General features: G+C 42.8%; 1 long non-coding RNA gene and 1 pseudogene across 1 annotated transcript; one reads left to right on the top strand and one right to left on the bottom strand.

The window, feature by feature from the left end:
* LOC111959514 (contactin-associated protein-like 5) overlaps positions 1 to 13,210 on the top strand; it is a 121,165-nt pseudogene that overhangs the window by 79,758 nt on the left and 28,197 nt on the right.
* Positions 8,596 to 9,051, bottom strand: LOC139023761 (uncharacterized). Its single transcript, XR_011474927.1, has 2 exons — positions 8,975 to 9,051; positions 8,596 to 8,941 (listed from the first exon to the last, which is right to left on the bottom strand). It is a non-coding gene; the product is annotated as an uncharacterized lncRNA (long non-coding RNA).

Below are 13,210 nucleotides of genomic sequence, written 5' to 3'. Positions count from 1 at the left end.
AGAGAGAGATGCGAGCTGTCTCTCTGTTCTGAGAAAGTTGCCTCCACTGCTTTTATGTTGTTCGGCAATGTAGATGGGTCAATGAGCCATGGATTCCTTGCATGCCAGTGTGGACTATCACTGTGGTCATCAGCACAACATAGTCAGGCCACCTTAACAACTTCCAGCTCCTTTCTCAGCCAGAGTAATTTCTTTGCCACCAGTTGACACTGCCGCAGCGACATCCTACCACATTTCGGGCGCAGATATGTTCTTCATAACATCAATGCCTGCTGCTCCATGGATCTGGCGAAGTGCGCTCTGGACTGGTGTGCTGTAACTGTAGCCTCTTCAAACAGACTAGGGTGTCCCTGCAATTGTCTTTCCCAATGGCCATCCCATAGTACAAGGTCCCAACGGTGCGTATTTTCTTGTGGGACCAGTCGCCCTTCCTTATGGCTTATTCAAAAGCGTATCTGTCTTGGTCTAACAAGTTCATTTTGGGGACATCTGGAAAGAATTCTTGGAGTCTTTTGGCTGTCACATGTTTGTGAATCTCTGCAATGCTGTCCAAACCATAGCAGAGGAGTTGGTGGGATCTGACATTGCCTTGCTCTGTGCGGACCCGGATCTTAGGAGGTACCGTTTTGTGGTGACTTGAACTTCATTCCTCCACACCATGGCAACAAGTTATGGCTTCACTTCTAAGGTTCAAACGATCAGCTGCATCATGAGTTATATAGTTTGTATCCGATGCCAGGTCGATCAAAGTCCCAACTTTTTGTCCTGCATTGGCCGTGACCTCTAAGAGCATCATGATGACTGGCCATCCACTATTCCATTCTCTGCTAGAAGACTGGGTTGGTTGGACACAGAGAGTTCTGGCTATAGTGTTGCAAAAGGCATTGCAACACTTCTCTGCAAGTTCAGGTGAGAGACTTTTATGAACTCTTCTTGGGCTTGGGTATAACGCTCTCTTGTGTTACCTCCCACTTTGCTGTTATTGGACCTCTGGACGACATTCCTTTGGATGTACCAGCTCTCGGCAGAGGTATAGTGGTGTTCTGCAGCACGCTGTTTCTATCAGTCTGCCTCTGCACAGAACTCTGATTTACAATAGTCACCTTCTTGTGAATCTCCAGGCATCTTTGCAGCTCTCAGCTTCCTACAGCATCACTTTCTCTGACAGCTTAAGCGTGCGAAACTTTTGGCAGAAATATAGCTTTTCTTATGCTTGCAGTCTCCGCAGACCACACATCCTTGAGCCTGGTCGCTTAGTTGGGTGGAGTTCTGGTTCGAGCTTGCCGAGGTTCAGATTTCGGTTTTGGTTCCTCCTCTGCTCAGTTGGTCCAGCTTCTCATAGATGGCTTCTTGACCTTGAAGAAACTTGTGGAGGTAGTCAAATCGCTTGTCTTCTTCAGCTTCATCACCTTTGCCAGCTACATGAAGAAGCCATTCCTTCTTCAGGCCATCAGGAAGTTTACTCTCTATTGTGTCTTTGTTACAAGAGGGTTCTTTATAGCACCGGTCTTGCCAAGCTCGTTCAGATCAACCAGGGCTTTTTCTAAGATTGGATGAGCTCAACGATCTCTGGCTGGTTACTTTAACTGCTTGGAGTCTTTGGAGCTCTTCTACTATCTCAAGGGCTATAGTTTGTCTTATTTCCAAAGCGGTTCTCCAAGACCCGGAAACCTCCTCAGCAGTTGTGTAAGTTGTAAGTGAAGGTCTCGTAAGGTCTTCTCATCCACACTGTCGAGAAGTTGGAACTTTTAACCTCTCTGGATCCAGTAGGTTCTCCTGCATCTGGAGCGCTTCCCAGTCTTTTTTCCACCGGTGAACTCTCGGCGGATGCCAGAAAACTTTGGAGTTCAGCAGGCTTAATTTAATTGCTGGTTGGCCACAGAACTGTTTGAAGTAGTACTCAATCTGCTGGTTTTCCTCTAACGTGTGCCCCTGTAAAGTCTGCTTGTCTTTATTGTGAGATTTGGCAGGATAGTTTCAAGGTCTTTGATACGACTCTGAAATGTTGTTGCTTCTGCTGGGGGGCCCAGCACTTCCAATGTTATGCACCTCCTTCGCAGACTTCACAAGTTTCTCTAGTTGTCCGATCATGAAGAGATATGCATCTGGGTTTTTACTTGGGTCCACAGCTCCCACGTTTTCTGCTTGCACTCTGCTTTGTAATTGCTTGTGTCAGTTTATATTCCCCGAAATTGCGCACAATGTCTTTTGTATGAGGTCCTTTAGCTCATGCAGTTTTTTCTCACACTCATTGGCTGTTTTGACCAAGTCAGACTTCTGCTGCTTGCTCAACTCCTCTGCATCAGAGTTTTCTTCAATACATTGCCCCTCTACATCATCGTTGGCTTCCAGAGTTTGCCAGCTTCTGCAGTGAGCTTCCTAAAATTGTCTCTGAGCTCCTCTTCTGACATCATTGTATGCATTCGTAGCACATTTATTGGCCAGACGGGAAAACTGACGCTTCGCTGATGTCCTTGTGGTCTTTAGCTGCTCCACCAGTAATGAATCAGCCATTTCAATCACAGCAGCAGGCGGGAACAGTCTTACTTGTCTCTCTGGACACGTGTGGTCACTTTTCTGGTCCTTTTCCAGTCTTGAGCCACGGTTTTTCAGCTGTCAAGTTTTGACCTCTTTTTGTGCAATCCCCACTTGAAAAGGACAATCCCTCCACGTGAAGATTTTAACTGGATTTCACTCAATAAACAGCATAGAATCAGTTGCTTGTCTTTTATTTACCATTCTTTGGTTGGCGTAAACAGGTGAAAACCTCAAAAAAGAGATGACAAATACAGTGATTATTTGAGTTGACAGCCTAATTAAATACACAAAATTATCCACATCCACCTCTAGAAACACATTTTGCCATTATCAAATACAAGGTTTCCACTGTTAAGCAAATGTTTCCACAAATAGAAACCCACCATTTTTAATCAAATGAGCAGAATCAGTCACTTTTATCCAATTTGCATTTTAGCCAAACACTTCAAAATACCTCTAGTAGCAAAAAACCACACTTATTTTCTAATCAGCAGTTAAGCAGCAAATCCTACATCTTTTAGCCAAAGATTTTCCAGACTATACATTTGTTACTGAATTAAGAACTTGGTTTACTAAGATTTCTACAAAGTTTAACTTACTTTTAACCATTTCAAACAAGTTCTATCAAAATGAATTTGGCTCTTCTTTACTTTATACCCCACAAACACATTTGAAGTTAATAAATACCACTGCAAAAGTCCTATCAAAGTTAAGAGTTAAGTCTGTGTTTTCCAGAGTATCATTAGCAGTGCACTGCTTAAGTCAGTCTAACAAAACATGGCCAATATGGGCCTACCGGCTGTCTTTCACAGTTTTGTGAAGGCTTGGACTTGCACAGTCACCTTGATCACATAGATGAAGTTTCCTTGATCTTGTGGTGCTATAAATGCTCCCTTCACTGCGTTCTAAAACAAACAGCAGAGCCAGGTGCTGGCACGCCAGATTGCCTGGAAGATTTGTTCCACCTGGTTACCACTGATTGAAGGAGGAGGAGTTTCACCACTGAGGAGCTCCCAGGCAGTTTGACAGCACAGAAATAGTATGAATAAATTCATCAAAATAACATTCTTCATGAAAATATGTCTATCATTATTTGAAGATGTTGGGATCAAGTGATAATGCAACTTTGTGTCAATATATATCCAAACACCGGCTTCTCGGCATTATCACTTAAATATCCTGTGTATATTTTCTATATTATTTGTTATGTTGTGTGGTATATATATATATATATTATATATCAGTGGGAGAACAAGTATTGATACACTGCCGATTTTGCAGGTTTTCCTACTTACAAAGCATGTAGAGGTCTGTCATTTTTATCATAGGTACACTTCAACTGTGAGAGACGGAATCTAAAACAAAAATCCAGAAAATCACATTGTATGATTTTTAAGTAATTAATTTGCATTTTATTGCATGACATAAGTATTTGATCACCTACCAACCAGTAAGAATTCCGGCTCTCACAGACCTGTTAGTTTTTCTTTAAGAGCCCTCCTGTTCTCCACTCATTACCTGTATTAACTGCACCTGTTTGAACTCGTTACCTGTATAAAAGACACCTGTCCACACACTCAATCAAACAGACTCCAACCTCTCCACAATGGCCAAGACCAGAGAGCTGTGTAAGGACATCAGGGTAAATTGTAGACCTGTACAAGGCTGGATGGGCTACAGGACATAGCCAAGCAGCTTGGTGAGAAGGCAACAACTGTTGGCACAATTATTAGAAAATGGAAGAAGTTCAAGATGAGCGGTCAATCACCCTCGTCTGGGGCTCCATGCAAGATCTCACCTCGTGGGGCATCAATGATCATGAGGAATGTGAGGGATCAGCCCAGAACTACACGGCAGGACCTGGTCAATGACCTGAAGAGAGCTGGGACCACAGTCTCAAAGAAAACCATTAGTAACACACTACGCCGTCATGGATTAAAATCCTGCAGCGCACGCAAGGTCCCCCTGCTCAAGCCAGCGCATGTCCAGCCCGTCTGAAGTTTGCCAATGACCATCTGGATGATCCAGAGGAGGAATGGGAGAAGGTCATGTGGTCTGATGAGACAAAAATAGAGCTTTTTGCTCTAAACTCCACTCGCCGTGTTTGGAGGAATAGAAGGATGAGTACAACCCAAGAACACCATCCCAACCGTGAAGCATGGAGGTGGAAACATCATTCTTTGGGGATGCTTTTCTGCAAAGGGGACAGGACGACTGCACCGTATTGAGGGGAGTGGATGGGGCATGTATCGCGAGATCTTGACCAACAACCTCCTTCCCTCAGTAAGAGCATTGAAGATGGGTCGTGGCTGGGTCTTCCAGCATGACAACAACCTGAAACACACAGCCAGGGCAACTAAGGGTGGCTCCGTAAGAAGCATCTCAAGGTCCTGGAGTGGCCTAGCCAGTCTCCAGACCTGAACCCAATAGAAAATCTTTGAGGGAGCCGAAAGTCCGTATTGCCCAGCGACAGCCCCGAAACCTGAAGGATCTGGAGAAGGTCTGTATGGAGGAGTGGGCCAAAATCCCTGCTGCAGTGTGTGCAAACCTGGTCAATAACTACAGGAAACGTATGATCTCTGTAATTGCAAACTAAGGTTTCTGTACCAAATATTCAGTTCTGCTTTTCTGATGTATCAAATACTTATGTCATGCAATAAAATGCAAATTAATTACTTAACAATGTGATTTTCGGGATTTTTGTTTTAGATTCCGTCTCTCACAGTTGAAGTGTACCTATGATAAAAATTACAGACCTCTACATGCTTTTTAAGTAGGAAAACCTGCAAAATTGTCAGTGTATCAAATACTTGTTCTCCCCACTGTATATATATATATATATATTTATTTATTTATTTATTTTTCTCGATTTTTCCTGGATAGTATATATCTATATTATACATTTCCTGAATATCATATATTTCCTGTATATTATATATGTACACTACCGGTCAAAAGTTTTAGAACACCTACTCATTCAAGGGTTTTCCTTTATATTTACTATTTTCTACTTTGTTGAATGATAGTGAAGAAATCAAAACTATGAAATAACACAAATGGAATAATTTAGTAACCATACAAATCAACCATAAACCATAAACAAATCAAAATATATTTTATATTTGAGATTATTCAAATAGCCACCCTTTGCCTTGATGACAGTTTTGCACACTCTTGGCATTCTCTCAACCAGCTTCACCTGGAATGCTTGAAGGAGTTCCCACTGCTTTTCCTTTACTCTGGGTTCTGACTCATCCCAAACCATCTCTATTTGGTTGTGATCGGGGGATTATGGAGGCCAGGTCGTCTGATGCACCACTCCATCACTCTCCTTCTTGGTAAAATAGCCCGTACACACCCTGGAGGTGTGTTGGGTCATTGTCCTGTTGAAAAACAAATGATAGTCCCGCTAAGCCAAAACCAGATGGGATAGCGTATCGCTGCAGAATGCTGTGGTAGCTGCGCTGGTTAAGTGTGTCTTGAATTCTAAAGAAATCACAGACAGTGTCACCAGCAAAGCACCCCCACACCATAACACCTCCTCCTTCATGCTTTATGGTGGGAAATACACATGCGGAGATCATCCTTTCACCCACACTGCGTCTCACAAAGACATGGCGGTTGGAACCAAAAATCATCCATTTGGACTCCAGACCAAAGGACAAATTTCCACTGGTCTAATGTCCATTGCTCGTGTTTCTTGGCCCAAGCAAGTATCTTCTTTTTATTGGTGTCCTTTAGTAGTGGTTTCTTTGCAGCAATTTGACCATGAAGGTCTGATTCACACAGTCTCCTCTGAACAGTTGATGTTGAGATGTCTGTTACTTGAACTCTGTGAAGCATTTATTTGGGCTGCAATTGCTGAGGCTGGTAATTCTAATGAACGTATCCTCTGCATCAGAGGTAATTCTGGGTCTTCCATTCCTGTGGTGGTCCTCATGAGAGCCAGTTTGATCATAGCGCTTGATGGTTTTTACGACTGCATTTGAAGAAACTTTCAAGTTCTTGACATTTTCCGTAATTGACTGACCTTGATGTCTTAAAGTAATGATGGACTGTCATTTCTCTTTACTTATTTGAGCTGTTCTTGCCATAATATGGACTTGGTCTTTTACAAAATAGAGCTATCTTCTGTATACCACCCCTACCTTGTCACAACATAACTGATTGGCTCAAACGCATTAACCCTTGTGCTGTCTTAGGGGTAGAAAATGACTGACCGCCACTATGTTTATCATCAGAGAAAACCCCATAAATTATATWTTTTTCAACTTGAAGTTTGATGACTTTTCCTAGGGTGACCCACAACATTAGAAAAAGTGAAACTTTGCCTTTGTTCATATTTCCATGAAAGCTGTACACCACCAGGGTACAAAGATTGTCTTAGTGTCATTTTTGACCCAGCAGTTATAAAATCATTTACACACCACAAAAACCACACACACACATTGAGATTATYTGTGCTACTGATTGAACTCAGCCAGCAGCTCCTGAAGAGGAAGATCACAATGGTTGGCACAGTTAGAAAGAACAAGCCTGAGCTCCCCCTGCACTCCTCACAACAAGGGGGAGAGAGGCCTTCTCATCTAAGTTTGCCTTCACCATCACTCTAGTTTCTTACCTTCCAAAAAGGAACAAGAATGTGGTCCTCCTGAGCACACTGCACAAAATGGCTGAGATCAGTGATCGTGAGGACAGGAAGCCAGCCATCATCCTGGACTACAACCACAACAAAGGAGGCGTGGACAACCTGGACAAGGTGATTGGAACTTACAGCTGCAGGAGGATGACTGGCCTCTGGTTATCTTCCATAACATCATTGATGTGTCCTCATACAATAACTTTGTGATATGGAACAAGTTCAACCCTACCTGGATGCCTGAAAAAAATTCCTGGAAAAAGAGGAGGGTGTTCATGGAACAGCTGGGAAAGGCACTTGTAACCCCACACATTCAAAGAAGGGAGCGCCTCCCCTGCACATCAGCCTCTGCAGTGCTTATGAAATCTGTTCAAGGGGCTGAATCTTGTCCTGATCCACCTGAGGCTGCAGCTGGGGTAGGCAAGAGGAGGAGATGCCAATTATGTCCCCCAAAGAAGGACTGGAAAACAAATATGTGCTGCACATGTGAGAAATACATCTACAAAGTCCATGCACACACACTTGCATATTGTCCTACATGTGCTAATTAGAGTTGATTGATTTATGTTCTTCACATTTTTGTTTTGTATCTATTATTTTATTCTTGTTTATTGTTGTTGTTTTTACACCTTGTGGGTATGAGCAATGGCTCAAAAAATGGGAGAAGACTAGTATTTTGTAGATGAATTCCTCATTGTACAGTATATAAGAATATATCACTATGTTGCCAAATAAAGTTCAAGACTGTTATTGTTTCCCTTCAATAAAATGCATTTAAAACTACTTTTTGCACATTTCTGCTACTTTCTTAGACTATACAAGTGCTCTCTTGCTAAAAAAATGTATGTTTACACCTATGCAATAATAATAATAATAGCAATAATAATAATAAACCTCTGCTTTAGTAAAGAAAACAATCATAACAGATGTGTTGTAGTAAAGTGGTTTCCACTGATTTAAATGCAGTCTTTCTGCATTGTGAAGAGGGACAACCCAGATATTCACAAAGTTTGTGATGAATGACAGGTTGTTTCTTCATGCAAAATAGATTTGGGGTTTAAAATTAAATTAAGCTGCTTTATTATAGGGGTTCAGTGAAGGCAGGTCATTTTTGACACTTAGGTCAAGGGGAGTATACAGAATGTTTAAGACTACACAAGGGTTAAGAAGGAAAGAAATTCCACAAATTAACTTTTAAGATGGCACATGTCTTAATTGAAATGCATTCCAGGTGACTACCTCATGAAGCTGGTGGAGAGAATGCCATGAGTGTGCAAAGCTGTCATCAAGGCAAAGGGTGGCTATTTGAAGAATCTCAAATATAATATATATTTTGATTTGTTTAACACTTTTTTGGGTACAATGTGATTCTATTTGTGTTATTTCATTATTATTATTATTATTATTATTAAAAAAATTTAGCCCCTTTTCTCCCCAATTTTCGTGGTATCCAATCGCTAGTAATTACTATCTTGTCTCATCGCTACAACTCCCGTACGGGCTCGGGAGAGACGAAGGTCGAAAGCCATGCGTCCTCCGAAGCACAACCCAACCAAGCCGCACTGCTTCTTAACACAGCGCGCCTCCAACCCGGAAGCCAGCCGCACCAATGTGTCGGAGGAAACACCGTGCACCTGGCCCCCTTGGTTAGCGCACACTGCGCCCGGCCCGCCACAGGAGTCGCTGGAGCCTTGATGAGACAAGGATATCCCTACCGGCCAAACCCTCCCTAACCCGGATGACGCTAGGCCAATTGTGCGTCGCCTCACGGACCCCCCGGTTGCGGCCGGCTGCGACAGAGCCTGGGTGCGAACCCAGAGACTCTGGTGGCGCAGCTAGCACTGCGATGCAGTGCCCTAGACCACTGCGCCACCCAGGAGGCCCTGTTATTTCATAGTTTTGATGTATTCACTATTATTCTACAATGTAGAAAATAGTCAAAATAAAGAAAATGAAAACCATTGAATGAGTAGGTGTTCTTAAACTTTTGACCATAGTGTATATATTAAATACGTATTTATACATATAAAATAATTTATATATTTATGCTTGGCGTTGCCCTGCGGCCTGTTCTCCTCTCCCTCCCCTCTTACTCGTCTCCCTCCTTCCTCTCTTCGTCCTCTCCCTACTCGCTTCCTCCTCTCTCTATCTGTCTGCAGAGGTTTGTGGGGAACGTGAACGCTGACGGTGTCGTCCACCACAAGTTGTCCCACTCTATCAGAAGCCGCTTCCTGCGCTTCGTCCCCCTGGACTGGAACCCCAGTGGCTGGGTGGGACTCAGAGTGGAAGTCTACGGCTGTGCCTACAGTGAGTGATCAGACCACCAGCCCTTACATTCAGACCATATATACAGTGACTACATTAAAGTGACCACCATCCCTTACATTCAGACCATATAAGCTGTGACTACATTAAAGGGACCACCATCCCTTACATTCAGACCATATAGACAGTGACTACATTAAAGTGACCACCAGCCCTTACATTCAGACCATATAGACAGTGACTACATTAAAGGGACCACCATCCCTTACATCCAGACCATATAAGCTGTGACTACATTAAAGTGACCACCAGCCCTTACAGTCAGACCAAACACGTTCAGCTAATATAATGCCTACAGTAAGTGGCCCCTCCACCCATTACATCCAGAACACCCTACTTCTGTGTATAACCTTTAATGAAAGCAGGATGTTTGAGGACAACTGCAAAAATATAGTATATAGGATTTTGATATTGATGCAATTCTCTCTTTTATCACAAATGATTAAAGAAAAATGCCGACCAATAGAGATAGACAGTAACAGCCAGGCAGGCGTGCCAGTTGAGATCCAGGGTAATGCTAAATGAATCAATCTAATCAAATTAACGTTTATTGGCCGTGTACACAGATTTTGCAGGTGTTACAACAGGTGCAGCAAAATGCTCCAACAATAAATTAAAATACTCTGATCAACAAGTGAATTACTATCATACTACTAATATATATATTATTAGTGTATTACTGGACAGTTATAATTATCCCTGAGTGAGCACTTTCATCATGCCGAATGGTTCCACAGCATGATCCCTGTATTCATGGTGGATGCGTGTGTGCGCTGCTAATAAATACAGCTCAAAGTAAAAATAAATAAAAGGAGGGACAATAGACATCTTAATGTTGAACTATAAAATAGGTCGATCAATTCATGACACAGAGAGAAAAGAGCGAGTGAGGGAGAGAGGGAGAGAGATGAAAAAGAGTTTTGTTCTGCAATGTTCATGTCATTACATTAATGGATATGTAAGTACAGATGAATGTATCTATGCATGAGTCCTCCAGGTCTCTCAGTGAATAAATTCAATGGGTAAGGCTGACAATTCCCCCTATGGCAAACTAATAACTTGCCTTTTTGAGCACTTACAGGAATCAATTGTGTATGACCGAAAGGGGTGAGCACAAGAGCTAGATACTGCAATTATCTAAGAAAAATAACACGTCTATGTCAGAGATTTTCCCTATCCAGTTACACATGGAAATGGCTTCCAGCATAATATATACTGAAAAAAAATATAAACGCAACTTGCAACAATTTCAAAGATTTTACTGAGTTACAGTTCATATAAGGAAATCAGTCATTTTAAACATTAATTTGGCCCTAATCTATGGATTTCACATGACTGGGAATACAGATATGCATCTGTTGGTCACAGATACACTACAACAATAAAAGTATGTGGCCTGAAAGAAAAATACAGTCTAAATCAATCTTGGATGAGTTCAAACAAACATGTATGTGAATGAGTATTTACTGATGGTGTTAAATCATGTTTTATGGACATAACAAAAGGTGTACCACAGGGATCGATTCTTGGTCAGGTTCTTTTCAATATTTAAATGTACAATATTCATTTATCTGTACAAAATTGTAACTTTATACTGTATACAGATGACACTGTGGTGTATGCTATTGCTCCCACAGCTGATAAAGCTCTGTCAGAGTTTCAATCTGCCTTTATTGCCCTGCAGAAAGCCTTTGTTGAACTGAAATTGGTACTTAATGCAGGTAAAAACCAAGTACAATACATGACCAAAAGTATGTGGACACCTGCTCGTCGAACATCTCATTCCATAATAATGGGAATTAATATGGAGTTGGTCCCCCCTTTGCTGCTATAATAGCTTCCACTCTTCTGGGAAGGCTTTCCACTAGATGTTGGGACATTGCTGCGGGGACTTTCTTCCATTCAGCCATAAGCATTAGTGAGGTCGGTCACTGATGTTGGGCGATTAGGCCTTGGCTCGCAGTCGGCTTTCCAATTCATCCCAAAGGTGTTCGATGTACTTAATGTCAGGGCTCTGTGCTGGCCAGTCAAGTTCTTCCACACCGATCTCAACAGCATTTCTGTATGGACCTTGCTTTGTGCACGGGGGCATCTGAAACAGGAAAGGGCCTTCCTCAAACTGTTGCCACAAAGTTGGAAGCACAGAATCGTCAAGAATGTCATTGAATGCTGTAGCATTAAGATTTCCCTTCACTGGAACTAAGGGACCTAGCCCGAACCATGAAAAACAGCCCCAGACCATTATTCCTCCTCCACCAAACTTTACAGATGGTACTGTACATTCGGGCAGGTAGCGTTCTTATGGCATCCGCCAAACCCATATTCATCCGTCAGAGTGCCAGATGGTGAAGCATGATTCATCATTCCAGAGAACACATTCACACTGCTCCAGAGTCCAATGGGGGCAAGCTTTACACAACTCCAGCCGACACTTGGCATTGCGCATGGTGATCTTAGGCTTGTTTGCGGCTGCTCGGCCATGGAAACCCACTTCATGAAGCTCCCGACAAACAGTTATTATGCTGACATTGCTCCCAGAGGCAGTTTGGAACTCGGTAGTGTGTTACAAATGAGGACAGACGATTTTTACACGCTACGCTCTTCAGCACTCTGCGATTCCATCTGTGAGCTTGTGTGGCCTACCACTTTGCAGCTGAACCGTTGTTGCTCCTTGACGTTTCCACTTCACAATAACATAACTTACAGTTGACCGGGGCAGCTCTAGCAGGGCAGAAATTTGACAAACTGGCTTGTTGGAAAGGTGGCATTCTATGACAGTGCCATGTTGAAAGTCAATGAGCTCTTCAGTAAGACCATTCTGCTGCCATCGTTTGTCTATGGAGATTGCATGGCTGTGTGCTCGATTTTATACAGCAACGGGTGTGGCTGAAATAGCCGAATCTACTAATTTGAAGGCGTGTCTCCATACTTTTGTATATACTGTATAGTGTACCTTAAAACAAAGGGTAGGGGCATGGATCAGAAAACCAGTCAGTATCTGGTGTGACCACTATTTGCCTCAAGCAGCGCGACACTTCTCATAGAGTTGATCAGGCTGTTGATTGTGGCCTGTGGAATGTTGTCCCACTCCTCTTAAATGGCTGTGCAAAGTTGGTGTATATTGGCAGGAACTGGAACACGCTGTCGTACACGTCAATCCAGAGCGTCCCAAAAATGCTCAATGTGTGACATGTCTGGTGAGTATGCAGGCCATGGATGAACTGTGACATTTTCAGCTTCCAGGAATTGCGACATGGGGCCATGCATTATCATGCTGAAACATGAGGTAATGGCGGCGGATGAATGGCACAACAAAGGCCTCAGGATCTCACCACGGTATCGCTGTGCATTCAAATTGCCATAGATAAAATGCAATTGTGTTTGTTGTCCGTAGCTTATGCCTGCCCATACCATAACCTCACCGCCACCATGGGGCATTCTGTTCACAACGTTGTCATCAGCAAACCGCTCCCCCACACGACACATTGCACACTCCCTCAAAACTTGAGACTTCTGAGGCATTGTGTTGTGTGACGAAACTGCACATTTTAGAGTGGCCTTTTTTCCCCCAGCACAAGGCGCACCTGTGTAATGATCATGCTGTTTAATCAGCTTCTTGATATGCCACACCTGACAGATGTAAACAATTCTGTGCATAAGATTTGAGAGAAATAAGCTTTTTGTGCGTATGGAACATTTCGGGGATCT

This window comes from Salvelinus sp. IW2-2015, linkage group LG36 (assembly GCF_002910315.2).
Source record: "Salvelinus sp. IW2-2015 linkage group LG36, ASM291031v2, whole genome shotgun sequence".
Classification (NCBI taxonomy): Eukaryota; Metazoa; Chordata; class Actinopteri; order Salmoniformes; family Salmonidae; genus Salvelinus; species Salvelinus sp. IW2-2015.
Note: the sequence above shows the minus strand (reverse complement) of the source record. Positions and strands in the feature narration are given on the sequence as shown.